The sequence below is a fragment of the Oryx dammah genome, unplaced genomic scaffold, assembly GCF_014754425.2.
Source record: "Oryx dammah isolate SB20612 unplaced genomic scaffold, SCBI_Odam_1.1 HiC_scaffold_22, whole genome shotgun sequence".
NCBI classification, from domain to species: Eukaryota; Metazoa; Chordata; class Mammalia; order Artiodactyla; family Bovidae; genus Oryx; species Oryx dammah.
Window position 1 is genome coordinate 21,336,602 of NW_024070206.1, and position 16,118 is coordinate 21,352,719.

General features: G+C 42.4%; 1 protein-coding gene across 6 annotated transcripts in view; it reads right to left on the reverse strand.

Annotated features, from left to right (window-relative positions):
- The window catches only part of PTPRM (protein tyrosine phosphatase receptor type M), a 660,655-nt gene that overhangs the window by 550,730 nt on the left and 93,807 nt on the right, over positions 1–16,118 (reverse strand). The gene's annotated exons all lie outside the window — the stretch shown is intronic.

The window sequence follows — 16,118 nt, forward strand, 5'->3', positions numbered from 1 at the left end:
CCAGTGAAGCCGCCCTTTGACAGGAGGGTGACCACTAGGTGTGGACCACAGACCTGAGCCACCTTATTGGCAGCGTGGCACCTAACGCCACAACTCCTCTTAACTTTCCAAAAGCCAACGTTCTGAGACGCTAACTCTAAATGAAAGCCCTATGAAGTAGGTAAACTCTAAAGGAGAAATACCAAGGAAATCAAAAAATAAACAATACGTCAATATACCAGGGCATTCTTAAAGCTTAAAATTACATGACGATGCATAGAAAGATAAGGTAAGTTGTCATAAACTTACCAGACAGCTAAACGCACTCAAAACATTCAGAAATGACTGCACAGCCAGTGTACACGCCCCAACAGCCCCGGCACATCCCATACAAGTGCTAAGCATCACCAACTGACATGCAATACAGTGATGGTGGGGCAGCCCACCTCTATCCACTAAGGGAGCCCTTACCTCGTGCTTCACTGGGCTCCTGTAGACACAACCCACAACAGAAAAGGGGAATGCGTTATTAAAACATTTAAAAATCACTTTTCTTCTTTGTTAAATTGGAGTCTAGTTGATTTACAATGTTATGTTAGTTTCAGGTGTACAGCACAGTGATTCAGTTACACACACACATTTTCTTTTTCAGATTCTTTTCCATTACAAATTATTACAAGATATTGAGTAGAGTTCCCTGCGCCATACAGTAGGTCCCTGTTGGTTGTCTATTTTATACATTGTCGTGTGTATATGTCAATCCCAAACTCCTAATTTGCCCCTCCCCCCTTTCGCCTTAGATAAGTTTGTTATCTGTGTCTGTGAATCTATTTCTGCTTCGTGAATAAGTTCACCTGCATCATTTTTTTTTAGATTCCACATATAAGCGATATCATATGATATTTATCTTTTTCTGTCTGACTTATTTCACTCAATAGAATAATCTCTAGGTACACCCATGTTGCTGCAAAAGGCATTATTTCACTATATATATATATATATATCTCACATCACCTTTATCCATTCATCTGTTAATGGACGTTAGGCTGCTTCCATGACTTGGCTATTAAAAAACAGTGCTGCTGGGAACATAGGGGTACGTGTATCTTTTTGAACAACTCACAGGGTGTGGGACCCATTTTGGTGTCTGTGTCTTGCTAGGAACTCTTACTGACAGGATGGACTCTGACAGTCTAATTAACTAGGGAACAGTATCCTCTGGAGTCAGCTGACCTGGGTTCAAGCCCTGACTCTGCCTCTTGTGAGCACTTCCCTCCCTCTGGTCAAGCTGCTCAAACTCTCAAAGCCTCTGTTTCCTCATCTGCACAACGGGGATAATGCAACCCTCCAGCACAGGAATACTGCCCGGATTAAAACACTTAGGAAAAACCCAGCACAAGGGCTGTTCTCAGGAAGCTTTCAGGATAGCTTCACTTCTGTCTCCTTTTTTTAAAGTTCTTTTTTCACCTCAATTTTTAAAATACTGTTTTAAACATATTTATTCTGGCCACTGGAAACTCCCCACATTCTATTAAAGAGCTGCAACCTTCCATGAACACGTTCTCAGGCACTGTTGTGTCCCCTCTGCATTTAACACTGTTGTGGAAAGCAGTTTCCTAGGCTTTCTCTATGATTCGCTGTCCCCACCTGATCAAATTCAAAGTGTTATCCAAAGCGCATTCTTCATGAGGAAGAGTCATCTGCATTTTCTGGTGACATCTTGCAGGATGGAAAATGACTCCAGCAACACGAGACATATGGGATTTATTAAGACAACAATGCACACACTTCCTGTGATCTGGGGCTGATGAGTCTTCAGATTTAAGGGAAGTTGACAACACAAAGGAAAGACAATATGGCAAGAGGAGGAGTCCTACAAGCCTGGGGAAGACTCCACCCCCAGAACACAAGTCGCCACGCCTCCAGGACCTCAGGCCCCAGGCTCCATCATTAGACGGCACAGTGGAAACCAGCCATGCCCGAGCCAACTGAACCCCGAGGCTTTCTGGGACACACAGTGCCTACTGAAAACTGCCCAGGTCCTCAGGCTTTCTAAGATCTGGCATGATCACCACATCTCTCTTTAGAACACACTACAGTTCCAACTACACCTCTCATTCACCCACACCCCCTGCACTGGAAGGCGAAGTCTTAACCACCAGACCTCCAGGGAAGTCCTTACACTTCTCATTTTTGAAAATTTCAATCCATCTCTTCCTTTCCCTCCCCTACTCATATGAGTCCCCTTCCTGTTGGAGCCTGATCCCTCCTTCCTGCCCCCAACCTGAGTCTGCATTTCTGAGAATCACCTGGTTTTCCAAAGCCCAGTGCTAATGCCACATCCTCTAAAATACCTTCCTAGACTTTTGGTGCAATTATTCTTTTTATTATCTATCATTATTTTTTGGCCATGTACTGCTACATGCAGGATTTTAGTTCCCAGATGAGGGATCAAACCCTCACCCCCTGTAGTGGAAGCACAGAGTTCTAACCACTGGACCACCGGGAACATCCCTAACTACTCTATTTATAACGTTTGTTGTTGTTCAGTGGCTCAGTCATGTCCAGCTCTGCAACTCCATGGACTGCAGCATGCCAGGCTTCCCTGTCCGTCACCATCTCCTAGAGTTTGCTCAGATCCATGTCCATTGAGTCAGTGATGCCATCCAACCATCGCATCCTCAGTCACCCCATTCTCCTCCTGCCCTAAATCTCTTCCAGCATCAGGGTCTTTTCTAATGAGTCGGCTCTTCGCGTCAGGTGGCTAAAGCACTGGAGCTTCACCTTCAGCATCAGCCCTTCCAATGAATATTCAGGGTTGATTTCCTTCAGGATTGACTGTTTGACTGTTTTAATCTCCTTGCTGTCCAACAGACTCTCAAGAGTCTTCTCCAGCATCACAGTTCAAAAGCATCAATTCTTTGGTGCTACGCCTTCTTTATGGTCCAATTCTCACATCCATAGAATCTACTAAACATTATACTTTCATTCACTAAAAGGAAAATTCACAGTGAATCCAGGAATAGGCCTGAGTCCTTTCTAAAACACACCATCCTGCTCATAGGGAATTCTCAGCCAATAAACAAAACCAACCAACAAAAGGAGGAATAACGCAATGTGATGGAGGTGGTAATAGAAACAACACGCAGGGCAGAGCAATGGAAGAAGGCACAGTGGTCACACAGGCACTTTGGGAGGGGGCCTCAGAACCGAACCACAGTTTAAACGATGATTTTCCTTCAAAACCCGTTCTCAACAACTAACACGTGGCCTTGCAGAAATGCAGCTTCTGCTCTATGCTGGGGGCCACCAGTGACCAGAAGGCCGTTTTGAATCTACATCTACTTACATGTGCTTTTCCAGATAGAAAGAGCAGACAGCTGTCGGCTGCCTGTTGCTTCTGGTCATCTATCATAACTCAGACTTTACTCTGAGTGACATGACATTTCACAGCTGTAAATAAAAGATCCTGATTGCCCCCATGGGGCAAACGGTTCAGCAAACAGTGTGTCAGTTCATCCGGTAAAATCTAAGATTCCCGAATGTAGAAAAATAATAGAGCTGACAATTAATTGGGCTCTTCGTGGTACAATGATAAAGGGTAACAGTTGATCACCAACAAGGTCAATAAACCCTTCTTAGGAAGGCATATTATTCATGTAAAAACACTGAGAATAAACCACCCATATGAACTAAGAAAATGATTTCTTTGGGTACTTGCTACTAATTACAACTTTAATGAGCACAATATAAATGTATATTCATGCATGCTTAGTTGTGTCTGACTCTTTGTGACCCCATGGACTGTAGCCGTCCAGGCTCCTCTGTCCATGGAATTTTCCAGGCAAGAATACTGGAGTGGGCTGCCATACCATTCTCAAAGGGATCTTCCTGACCCAGGGATCGAACCTGGGTCTCCTGCATTGCAGGCAGATTCTTTACCATCTGAGCCACCAGGGAAGCCCTAATGAGTACAATGAATAAGAATAAATCCTGGGATGTCCAGGTTAATCTTACTCAGATCATGTCACCATCTTGCTCAAGAATCCAGTGTCCCCTCCCCCACTGCCTTTAAAGTCTAAACTCCTTACTATATAAACAGTTATACCATATAATATTATATAACAACTATTATAGTCTACTAAATATCACTAATATTAAAGTCTGCTAAGTACATAATATATGATATTTCCCTTTGCTTTCTTCTGAATGGTGCCTCTAAGCAGCCTTTCTAAATACATGTCCAGCCTCCCCTGGGCATTCCATCTCCAAGCATACTTGACAATTTCATCTTCCCTGTGTGCTCTTCTCGCCCTGCCATCTTGCCCCTGCATTTGCTTATGACAGAGCACAGCCCCTGGCATCTGGTCCCTTCCCCAAAGGCTCACCATCACTGTGGTGCAACTCAGCTCAGGTCTACCATCGCCTTCTTCAGGAACCCTTCCCCAGACTTCTTGACACCCAAAGCCATGTAAACACAATTCCTGTATGTCCAGCAGGGTGCTGCACAAAATACATCCTCACTAGGCGTGTTCAGTGAGTAACCGTATCTTTAACTCTTCTGGAATTTACTATTTCAAATTATAAAAGCTTCATACTTACTCTGTCTCACAGACTAGGTTGTAAGTTACATCAGTTCAGTTCAGTTCAGTCGCTCAGTCATGTCCAACTCTTTGTAACCCCATGAATCACAGCACGCCAGGCCTCCCTGTCCATCACCAACTCCCGGAGTTCACTCAGACTCACGTCCATCGAGTCAGTGATGCCATCCAGCCATCTCATCCTCTGTCGTCCCCTTCTCCTCCTGCCCCCAATCCCTCCCAGCATCAAAGTCTTTTCCAATGAGTCAATTCTTCGCATGAGGTGGCCAAAGTACTGGAGTTTCAGCTTTAGCATCATTCCTTCCAAAGAAATCCCAGGGTTGATCTCCTTCAGAATGGACTGGTTGGATCTCCTTGCAGTCCACGGGACTCTCAAGAGTCTTCTCCAACACCACAGTTCAAAAGCATCAATTCTTCGGCGCTCAGCCTTCTTCACAGTCCAACTCTCACATCCATACATGACTACTGGAAAAACCATAGCCTTCAGTCCAATTTATTTTCTGTACCTTACTGTACCTAATAAAATGGTCTGTGTATTATAAACATTGAGGAAATACCTATTCAGTGTTCCATGTGGAATAGACTGAGAAACTGATTTCCAGCTTTATACCCTAAAGTCATGACATTTTGGACTAAGCCTCTTGCATTGTTAAGCTAATGCTTAATAAGTTAGCATCAAAGTATAACCCAGAAAGGGCTTCCCTGGTGACTCAAACAGTAAAGAAGCTGCCAGCAATGCAGGAGATCCTGAGTTCGATCCCTGGGTAGGAAAGATTCCTTGGAGGAGGGCATGGCTACCCACTCCAGTATTCTTGCCTGGAGAATCCCATAGACAGAGGAACCTGGTGGGCTACAGTCCATGGAGTTGCAAATAGTCAGACGCAACTAACCCAACTAAACACACATACCACAGAAAGACAAAAAATGTCTCCAAGTATTTAAAATTAATTTAAATTACAGAGCATTTAGCAGTTCTGAAAACCTGGTATTCGAAATCTAAAAACAGAACAGGATAAAAATCAACATTAAAGATGCATTCATGCATTGGCAAGTAAATGTGGAAATATCTCAGGATATTATTAACTGGTGATTCTGACTGTGTCATTGTGGGGCTGTATCATTTCACAATCTACACTTATGATTTATTCCAGTCAAACTATGGTTAGAATACAAGATGGAAACTGTCAGTGTGTGTACAGAGCAGCAGAGAGAGCAGGAAGTCATCTCTGAATCCCACTGAAATTACCCCTGAATTCAGTCACACTGGGCTCATCAGTGAGAGGGATGGAAGAAACAGTTTTTCTCCCTCTAAAAATTAAGTAAATTTTCTTTCCTTTAGCCATTCTCTTCTTGACATCCATTATTTCTCAATGGACAGGTCCCCCCAGAAACTCACCATACACAGCAACATTTAAATAGAATGAGGCGCAGGGGTTCATTTAATAACACACTGGCACGTTTAAGTTTGGTCCAAGTAAACAAGATAAGCAAAAACCTATACATCATTTACTTACATATAATCAGGAAAGCTACTCTGATCATTATATTTTATTCACACTGAGAATTGTAGTATTTCATGCTTACAGAGATGACAGCATGAACAATTGAAAAAGAGAGTTTGGGTATTTTCTGTTGTTCTCCAGAAATGTCTCCCCAGCACATCAATTCACCATCTGCACTGTATGAATTAGAGGACTGTGACCTTCAGAGCAGGCTTTGCTGGTGGATCAGATGGTAAAGAATCTGCCTGCAATTCAGGAGCCGCAGGTTCGATCCCTGGGTCGGGAAGATCGCTTCAATCCAGCCCAATCCAGTATTTTTGTCTGGAGAATCCCATGGACAGAGAAACCTGGTGGGCTACAGTCCATGGGGTTGCAGAGTCAGACACGACTGAGTGGCTAACACTGACTGACTGACCTTCAGAGCACTAAATAGTGCTCTCTGTTCCCTAGCACCTCCAAAGAGAGTAAAATCGGGCCAAGACAATATGTGACCCATTCTATGTCTACACTTCTGATACAAGCAGATGATAATGAAAGCAGTGAAAGTACAAACACTGTTACTGAACTGGCTTTGACTTAGATGAAAGTGAGAAAATAACCCAGGGAAATCACATTTGGCTCACTTTGTTAAACACATACACACAGAATTTTTTTAAGTAATTATTTATGGTACAAGTTTGTGTCCTTTTATATATTTCACAACCTTTCCAATAAGGAAGAGGACGACTAGATCTCAGCTGTCACACACACCCTAACATTTTTCATCTAATTTACTAAATTAACACGGTGCAACAATTATTTCAGCTTCGGATTACTAAGATTTAAGAAGCTAATCAGCATCAACTTTCTGTTTTGGGCTTCCCTGGTGGCCCAAACGGTAAAGAATCTGCCTGCCACGCTGGAGATCCAGGTTCCTGGGTCAGGTTCCCAGGTTCCTGATCCCTGGGTCAGAAAAATGCCCTAGAGGAGCAAATGAAAACCCACTCCCATATTCTTGCCTGGAGAATTCCATGTACAGAGGAGCCTGGCAGGCTATCCAAGGGGTCACAAACAGTCGAACACAACTGAGCAACTAACACATTATTTAGCACAAACATCTGATTTAGCACACAAACTGTATCTGAGCTGAATTAAAAGCATATTTTGTAATGCTTTCTTTTTAGGATAAAGGTGATGCATGGGTGCCTTCCTCTGTAACAGTATCCTTTATGCCTAAAACCAAATAACTGTATTTATCACCCCTGCCTGGTATCACTATTTGTTGGATTCAGTTCACATGAAACTACAAGGCTTCCTTGCATGATTCCTCACTAGCTTCATTTCCGTTGTCACATATTTTAAAGGTCATATTTTTATTATTGCATATTTAAGAGAGACACATAAAATGATATTATTCAGAAGTTATTCTGAATAATAAAAACGTTCTTCCAGCACCTTAATACTGTTCTATCATGTCCTGAGTTATTTTCTCAGGATACTTAAATTATTTACCTAAGAACATTTCTCCCTTGTGTTACATTGGGTACACTTTATATCTTTTTTCTCAAATTAAAAATGGCTTTCTGCAGCATCTCTGAAATTTAAAGTAGCCCACGATACTCCACTGAGTAATATACTAAAACTATGAGTTAACAGCATGCTTATAAATAACAGAGGCAAAGAGGAAAAAATTTCTATATATGAACAATTCATGAGGTCGCCACACTCAAAGGAGAACATTACAACCACCTTGAGCTATACGGTCTCTCTGCCTCTGTTTGAGGTCTTCAATTTCACTCAAATGTCATGGCCCTAGTCTGTTCATAGGATCCCTCGGCATTTTTAAAGCTTACCATGGCACAGCTTCTAGTAACTTCACAACTTTTAAGAGTAGAATGCAGAAAAAAAAAAATACAAACAAACAAAGAAGAGAGGTTATTGTAGCTTAATGTCTCCGGAGAAGGCAATGGTACCCCACTCCAGTACTCTTGCCTGGAAAATCCCATGGATGGAGGAGTCTGGTGGCCTGCCATCCATGGGGTCACACAGAGTCGGACACAACTGAAGCGACTTAGCAGCAGTAGCAGCAGCAATGTCTCCGTAGCTAGCCCAGTACCCATCCTTCTTCCCTACACTGAGGAATGTCAGGAGACTTCCACCTTAAATTCTATACGTGCTTAGGATTGCTACAGAGTCTCAAAGAGCTTTGTAGTGTCAGCAAAAACACTGGGTGACAAATTCCTCTGGTTACCTAGCCAGAAGAATGAGAGACAAGATTAAGATTTTACCAACTAAACATTATCTGCACAACTCACGTATGATCCACTGGGCCTTTAACCAGTCATCATCACATGGAATGGAATGTAAATTTTTTGTGCACTTCAAACATTTATATAAAGCCTGTGCCAGGGACTTCCCAGTGGCTGACTCTGCACTCTCAATGCAGAGGGTCTGGGTTTGATCATGGTCAAGGAACTAGATCCCCACTTGTTGCAACTAAAGATTCCCTGTGCCACAACTAAGGATTCCAGGTGCTGCAACAAAGACCCAGTGCAGCCAGATAAATAAATAAAAACTTACACCCTGTGCTAGATATTCTCCACCAGCTCCTCCAAACCCACCCTCCATGACCTGGAAGCCAACCACACAGGAGTTCTCACAGGTTCCTTCTGGTTGAGTGGCTCGGCAAGGGCATCAGGAGGAGGTCGGAAGGACCAGGGACAGAGAGGTGTGGCATTTTCATCCACAGCTTCCATTCCTGAAGGCTCTGGTTCGGCACCAGCTGAATTCATCTAAGGCAGTAGTGGTTCCCACAAGGACCTACTGTAGAGCAAGGGAACTCTGCTCAGTGTTATGCGCCAGCCTGGATAGGGGAGAGTTTGGGGAAGAATGGATACATATATTTGTATGGCTGAGTCCCTCTGCTGTCCACCTGAAACTATCATAACATTGTTAATCAGCTATCTCCCAGTACAAAAGAAAACATTTAAAGCTTGGGGGAAAAAGAAAAGGAAAACAAACAAAAAAAAAGCAGTGGTTCCTATGGCTGACTCCCTTCACAGCTCTCTCCAGTTCCAAGGGGTGGACAGGTGCTCCTGCATTCCCTGTCAGCGTACCTTAACCCTGGCTCCACCTCTGTAACCAGTGTCTCTATTAAATCCTCCTCAATGACCCATTTCAAAGGTACCTTCTGTTTCTTGCAGAAACCCTAATACATTTTCTTTGCAATTCACTTCAACCAGGAAATAGCTCTTTTTCACATGCATTCTACTTTCTTTATATTCCATGAATATAACATTTGTACTAGAATTGCCTCAATCTCTATCTTATTTTTTTCTATAAAATTATGACATGCTTGAGGACAGATATGTCATACTCTTGGTTCAAATCTTGGTCAGACGAATGGCTTAAAAAAACACTTCACAAATAACTTCTGAAATTACTTTATGCTAATAGTCTGGGATGGAGAAGTATGCTAATTTGCATCTTGTCACTAAGCCCACCTCCAGTCACCACAGCTGAAGGTTTCTTCCTGTGCTGGACAACTACGATGCCCATGGGCCAGCCAGGAGCCCTGGCCCACTTCTGAAGGGTTTCTGCCTCAGCAGTTTTATCTGCATAAATTTGCTCCAGTCCACAAAGTCAAATTCCCAGGATAAACATATCCTACCAACTGGGCCATAACCAACTGGGCTGCAATGCTCCAACAAAATAAAAAGCACAGGGTAAGAGATTCTCGGGGCCACTATTATCCTTTGCCTCCGATCGACAGCAAAACCCCATGATTTGGAAATGCAGGCTCCTCTCTTCAGAATTTGATTAAGCAACTACAGTAGACACCTTAGGCATGAAGTCTTCTCTACCTTCCTCCATCACAGGCTGACCCTGGGATTCTCCTGAAAGCCATCATCTGGAATTTATTTTCTCCCCAACATCTGAACCCTTTCCCAACATTTGCAGGAATAGATTTAGACGCCTCAGTCCTATAAAGATTGGCAGAGAACACTCAGCTACGGTTTTTCTATAGTATGAGAGCTGGATCATAAAGAAGGCTAAGCACCAAAGAACCGATGATGCTTTTGAATTGTGGTGTTGGAGAAGACTCTTGAGAGTCCCTTGGACTGCAAGGAGATCAAGCCAGTCAATTCTGAAGGAAATCAACCCTGAATAGTCACTGGAAAGACTGATGCTGAAGCTGAAGCTACAATACTTTGGCCACATGAGGTGAAGAGCCGATTCATTGGAAAAGACTCTGACACTGGGAAAGATTGAGGGCAGGAAGAGAAGGGGGCAACAGAGGCTGAGATGGTTGGATGGCATCACTGATTCAATTGGCAAGAATTTGAGCAAACTCTAGGAGATGGTAAAGAAAAGGGAAGCCTGGAGTGCTGCAGTCCACAGGGTCACAGGTAGTTGGACCCAACATAGGGACTGAACAACAAATCAGAAAGCACCCTCAGAGGCTTGGAGGTAACCCCATCCCCAGAACTTTTCTGGAAGGACCATCTCTGTGTTCCTAACACCATCTTTCCTTAGAAGATTCTCGGTCATCCCCTTTCCCTTCTTCAACAGATGGCAGACTTGAGGACTCTGCCGGCATTACCTCCTTGTAGAATAAAGCTCCCAGCAGTGAAGTCAATGAAGAACCTAGGGCAGGGGAGGGCTCCATCTCTCAGGCATGCAGCAAAGATTCAGAAACAGACCACCATGCTTCTAAGAAAGAACCAGTGCTGCCCACCTTCCCAGGATAAAGCCAGATGTAGGTTTTTGAAAATGCAACCATGTTAGGGGAAGTAGCTTGGACTGGAATATGAGTGAGAGCTGATGAAATGTGACGTCATAATCTCAGTGTGCCTCCATGAAGGGACTCCTGCGAATTTTTTCTTTTAAAGTTTTAAACTCTTAAAACTCCTTGTTTTAACACGAAACATAGAAGGTACCTATTAAAAAAGGGAAAGTGTTAGTTCCTCAGTCGTATATGACTCTTTGCAACCCCATGGACTGTAGCCCACCAGGGTCCTCTGTCCATGGAATTCTCCAGGCAAGAAAACTAGAGTGGGCAGCTATTACCCTTCTCTAGGGGATTTTTCTGATCCAGGGATCGAACCTAGGTCTCCTGCATGGCAGGAGGATTTTTTTTACCATCTGAGCCACCAGGGAAGCCCAGAAGGAACCTGCCATAAACAGTAATTTTAGTCCTTCTCCATCACCATAAAATACGAAGCAGAGTATTGCTGTCCATTAAGGAAATTATCATTCGACATGAACATAAACATCTTCTGTTGCCAATACACACTTCACCGTGTTTACAGGTGCATTTTAAATGGAAAGTTAAATTATTCTGGGGAATAAAATTACCATTAGGAAGGTTTCCTAAAGCAATTTCGGAAGCAGCAGATTTTTAAATTATCATCTAACAGGCTGCCAATATCAGATAAATTAGAGTAAATCAAAATAAGATTAAATGTGTAAATAATATGTTGCTTCAATTCCACTATAGGTATAAGTCATTACATGGCAAGATTTTTATTTAAAATGGAAAACATTCACCAAAACTATTATTTTTTAATTTTCCCCTGGTGGTTTCATGCCATTATGTTATTTCCTTGTTAGTAAATAATTCTATCTTAGATTTTTACCTAACTCACCAAGAAACCCTCGTTTGCCTAAGCTTTAATTTAGAAATCTCATATTTAGTATAAAAATTTTATGCTATCAAAAGTGATGATTTGCTCTTGCCAAAATTACATGATCAATAGTTAAAACACTTTTTTGTGATCTAACAGTAAAACTGGTCAGTGTCATTCCCAGCGCTCCCATTAAAATTTTTACCTTAAAACATTTATTACAAGATTATTTGAGGTTATAAATTAGAAAAAAAATCATTTTGACTAAGTCAGAAGCAATAACCTCCTTTTACACCAGTTCTTTCTACAGCAGCTTATATTTGTTTTATAGAACAGTCAAAATCTTTTTGAAACTATTACTTCTTTCAGGAGCTTTCTCTTTGATGTCATTAACTTTGCCCTCTTTTTTTATCTTCAATCTTAAATTAATTCCCTGGGAAGCATGTAGCTCGTTGGCTGGTCGCAAGGATTAAATATAAGGGTTTACAAAGAAAAGCAGCTTTTGATACAATGCTATTACAACATGATCGCTTACCCATAAATTGTCAGATACAGAGGGTTTTATATGTGAGACACAAATGTTGTTCATTTTCAAAGCTATTATCATGCAACAAATAGAATGCAGATTATTCTTCATAGTTTGTATTCACTTTACAAATAATCAGTAAACACCATTCCGGGACAACAATGATTTCTGCTCCTATGTTATTTGTTTGCAGATTTTTAAATTTTTAGTCATAGGTATTCATTGTGATATGCTAAGTGGGTCCTTCTTATCCACCTAATCAAAGGATTTCATTGATATTATGCAAATATGGGAACATGCCTGAAATAGTCTAATTTCTAGCTTTCATGGGGCTTTTGGGTTTCTGATTAAAAGCGGCGTTCATGGAGCAATAAAGGCAATCTTGTTTAAGGCAAAAGTGTTTTTGAAATGACCACCCAATACGTTTTATTAGAATAGTTTTTACGAAAGCATTTTAAGCACAAAGACTCCAGAGTGAAGGTTGGTGTTTTTGTTTTAGGGTTTCCCCGATCATCTACTCTCTCCTTGCTTGCATCCTGCATCCCCAGAGGTGTTCATCCCCCTTCACAGGCTCTGGGTCCCTGGTTCTCTGGAAACGTCCACAGGAGGGTCTCTCCTGGGCTTTCAGTCTTGATTAGTGTGGTGCCCAGAGAGAGAGAGAAAATTGGTCTTGCTCCCTGCAGCCTGCCCTGAAAAGACAGGGAAGTCATTAGGTAATAAATCTTCCCCCAAAACTACTCTGTATCTCTCCTGACCTTTATCCCCAGCCCAGCTCTCTGGGCTGCCACTGGACTCTGTGAGTTTTCTGATGCCCTTACAATAAACTCCTTTTCTGCTTTAAATTAACTGGGGTCCAATTTTAGTGCTTGCAACCTGAGAACACTCACTGATACAGGTGCCCTTTCCTGAGATTATCTCTCTGATAAAGTAACAGACATTGACTCTATTCTAGGGGCTCTTCCCAGACGTGAATTATTGCCTGACCTTGCCTGGTGGCCCTGAGGACTCCTTAGGAGGCAAACTTAAAAAAAAAAAAAATCAATAACTTTTGGTGAACTGCATCCAAGGTGGTTGTTGCTGTTTTTCGCCCTAAGACTCGGTAACTGAACAACAAGGTAATGCTGCATCTGCCCATTTATATAAAAGACCTTCTAATTTCCAATTTTGACTTCTAATCTCAACTATATTTGCAGGAACCCCGAGTGAGCCAGTTCCGCAGACTCATTCCTACAATAAAACGAGCAGTGAGTTGACCCATGTCTTTGTCTCACCTGCAAGACACATTAAGAGTCTGAATATTCTCAGCACTAAAAGTCTTGAATAATGCTGTCTTTTCTAATAGGTTTATATTACCATCAGGAACTTCTAATACCTATTGAGGCATCAAGATAAAATGATCATACTTTAGTTGAAATTTCTGACTGCAGACTTGTTAAAACCAAATGAAATTAGCCAAACCTGATGGCACTAGTGTTAAAGAATCTGCCTGCCAACGCAGGGGACGCGAGAGACATGGGTTTGATCCCTCGGTAGGGAAGATCCCCTGGAAGAGGGCATGGCAACCCACTCCAGTATTCTTGCCTGGAGAATCCCATGGACAGAGGAGCCTGGAAGGCTGCAGTCCATGGAGTCACAAAAAGTCAGACATGACTGAAGCGACTTGGCACACAAGCACTCACTGAAATAAGAGTGTTTGCTGGGTCACTGAATAATGGCCCACGCTGGTGCTTATTCCAGCAGGGTGCAGATGGAGCCAGGGCTGCTCAGAGATAGCCCTCATCTCATGGAGGGTGGGATCCTACAAGTGTGCCCACTCCCAGATTCCATACTATATAGAACTTGTGAATATGAAGACATGCCAGTCCTGGGATTATATTCACTGTTGGGTTTATTGAGATATACACGATGATGATTATGGTAACATGCTGATGCCACGTTGTTACATGACACACCCTCTTGAATCCTAAAAGGAGAGGGCTGTCTAGGGCTGGTGGCAAAGGCGGAAGTCAGGGAGGCTTGTCAGGATGAGCCATTGCTGGCCCTGAAGCTGGAGGGGCATGACAAGGAATGCAGAGAGCCTTAGAAAAGCTGAGAGCACTGCTTGCCCAATGCCAGCCAGGAAATGGGTACCTCAGGCCAGAGTCACAGGCAACTGAATTTGCCAGCAACACAAATGAGCCTGGAAGTGATTTCTTCCCCAGGTCCTCCAGACCAGTGTTCGGCCAGGGAACACCTTGATTTCGGCCTGGTGATGCCCTAAGCAGTCTTCCGACGGAGAAGGATGAGCTAAGAAGTGCCTGCCGGCTGTCTTCATCTGCTGAGCCAGTGGTTGCTAGGCAACCAGAGCAAGTGAATACATCCCTGGATCAGGAAACCTTGGGTCAGTGAAATTTACTTCTCAGACCACAGCTTCTAGGTCTCTTCCGGGAAATCACTCCCCTAGTCCCTCTGCCAATCTTCTACACCCAAAACGATAGTTATCACTGGCAGGGAAGAGATAGGGGAAGGATCGCCATACTTAAGGAGTGGTGCTTCAGGGCCCAGATGTTGCAAGAGCACCCTCGTGGCAGAGAGTGCATCTTTGTTAAATGGAAGGAGAAACTAAGCCCCCCAGATGGTAAGTTACATAGGAGCTCAAAGTCACATGGCAGCAGATGAAAGCAAACTAGAAATACCTGTTCTCTAAACTGGGTTTTTACTGTTAAATGATCCCAAATTACACTCACCCAAAAACTACTGCAGAACATGGACCCACAAGGACAATAAAGAAGCCCAAAGAGTATGTCTCAGTCCCTGGCCAATATTTCACAACTCACAATGCCTCAGACAGAAGGAAAATGGAGCTTCATGGTGCCATTTAAAACGAAAAATTCTAAATGACTTTCCCCAAGCTCATAAGCAAATTATTTGTGAACCTTAAAAATTTGTAATTTCTTATAAATAACTAAGGTCTAATTTTAAGATACATTTTAAAACTAAACTTGAAGTCATATATCTCATCAACCCTACAATTACACCACAATGGGTCTTTTTTTGGTTTTTGGCATCTTTAACAAATAGAGCTGATGAAATACTTTCTACTGGCAAATGCAAACCAAGGAGACACTGTACCAATCATGTAATTGCCCTGTATTCTGGAAAAGCTAGAATAAATCAGAGATAGTTTAATAGAAGTCAGAGAGCAGCACTGAGTGAAATTAAAGATGCTACAGGCTTTTTTTTTTCCTTTTGCTTCCAAGAAAGCATATAATCTTGATGATGCATAACCCATAGCCAAATGATTCCAAATACAATTGCCAGTTGTGTGTTTTTAATGCTGGTTTTTCAATCAAGATGTTTCATATATCTTCTTAGACATTCCTTCAGAATAGCTCTATGTGAGATACCAGTAAGAATATTTAAGTATGAGGATCGTATTTACAAAACAGAAACAGACACACAGACATGGAAAACAAACTTATGGTTATCAAAGGGGAAAGAGGGGGAGGCATAAACTAGGAGTTTGGTGTTAAACACACTACTATACATAAAATGGGCTTCCCTGGTGGCTCAGCTGGTAAAAAAAAAATCCACCTGCAATGTGGGAAACCAGCGTTCGATCCCTGGGTTTGGAAGATCCCCTGGAGAAGGGAAAGGCTAACCACTCCAGTATTCTGGCCTAGAGAACTCCATGGACTGTATAGTCCATGGGGTCACAAAGAGTCAGACACAACTGAGTGACTTTCACTTCACATACATAAAATAGATAACCAACGTGGTCCTACTGTATAGCACAGGGAACTATACTCAGTATCATGTAATAACCTGTAGTGGAAACAAATCTGTAAAAGATTTTATGTTACAACTGAATCACCTTGCTATGTACCTGAAACTAACACAACATTATCAATTAACTGTATATGTG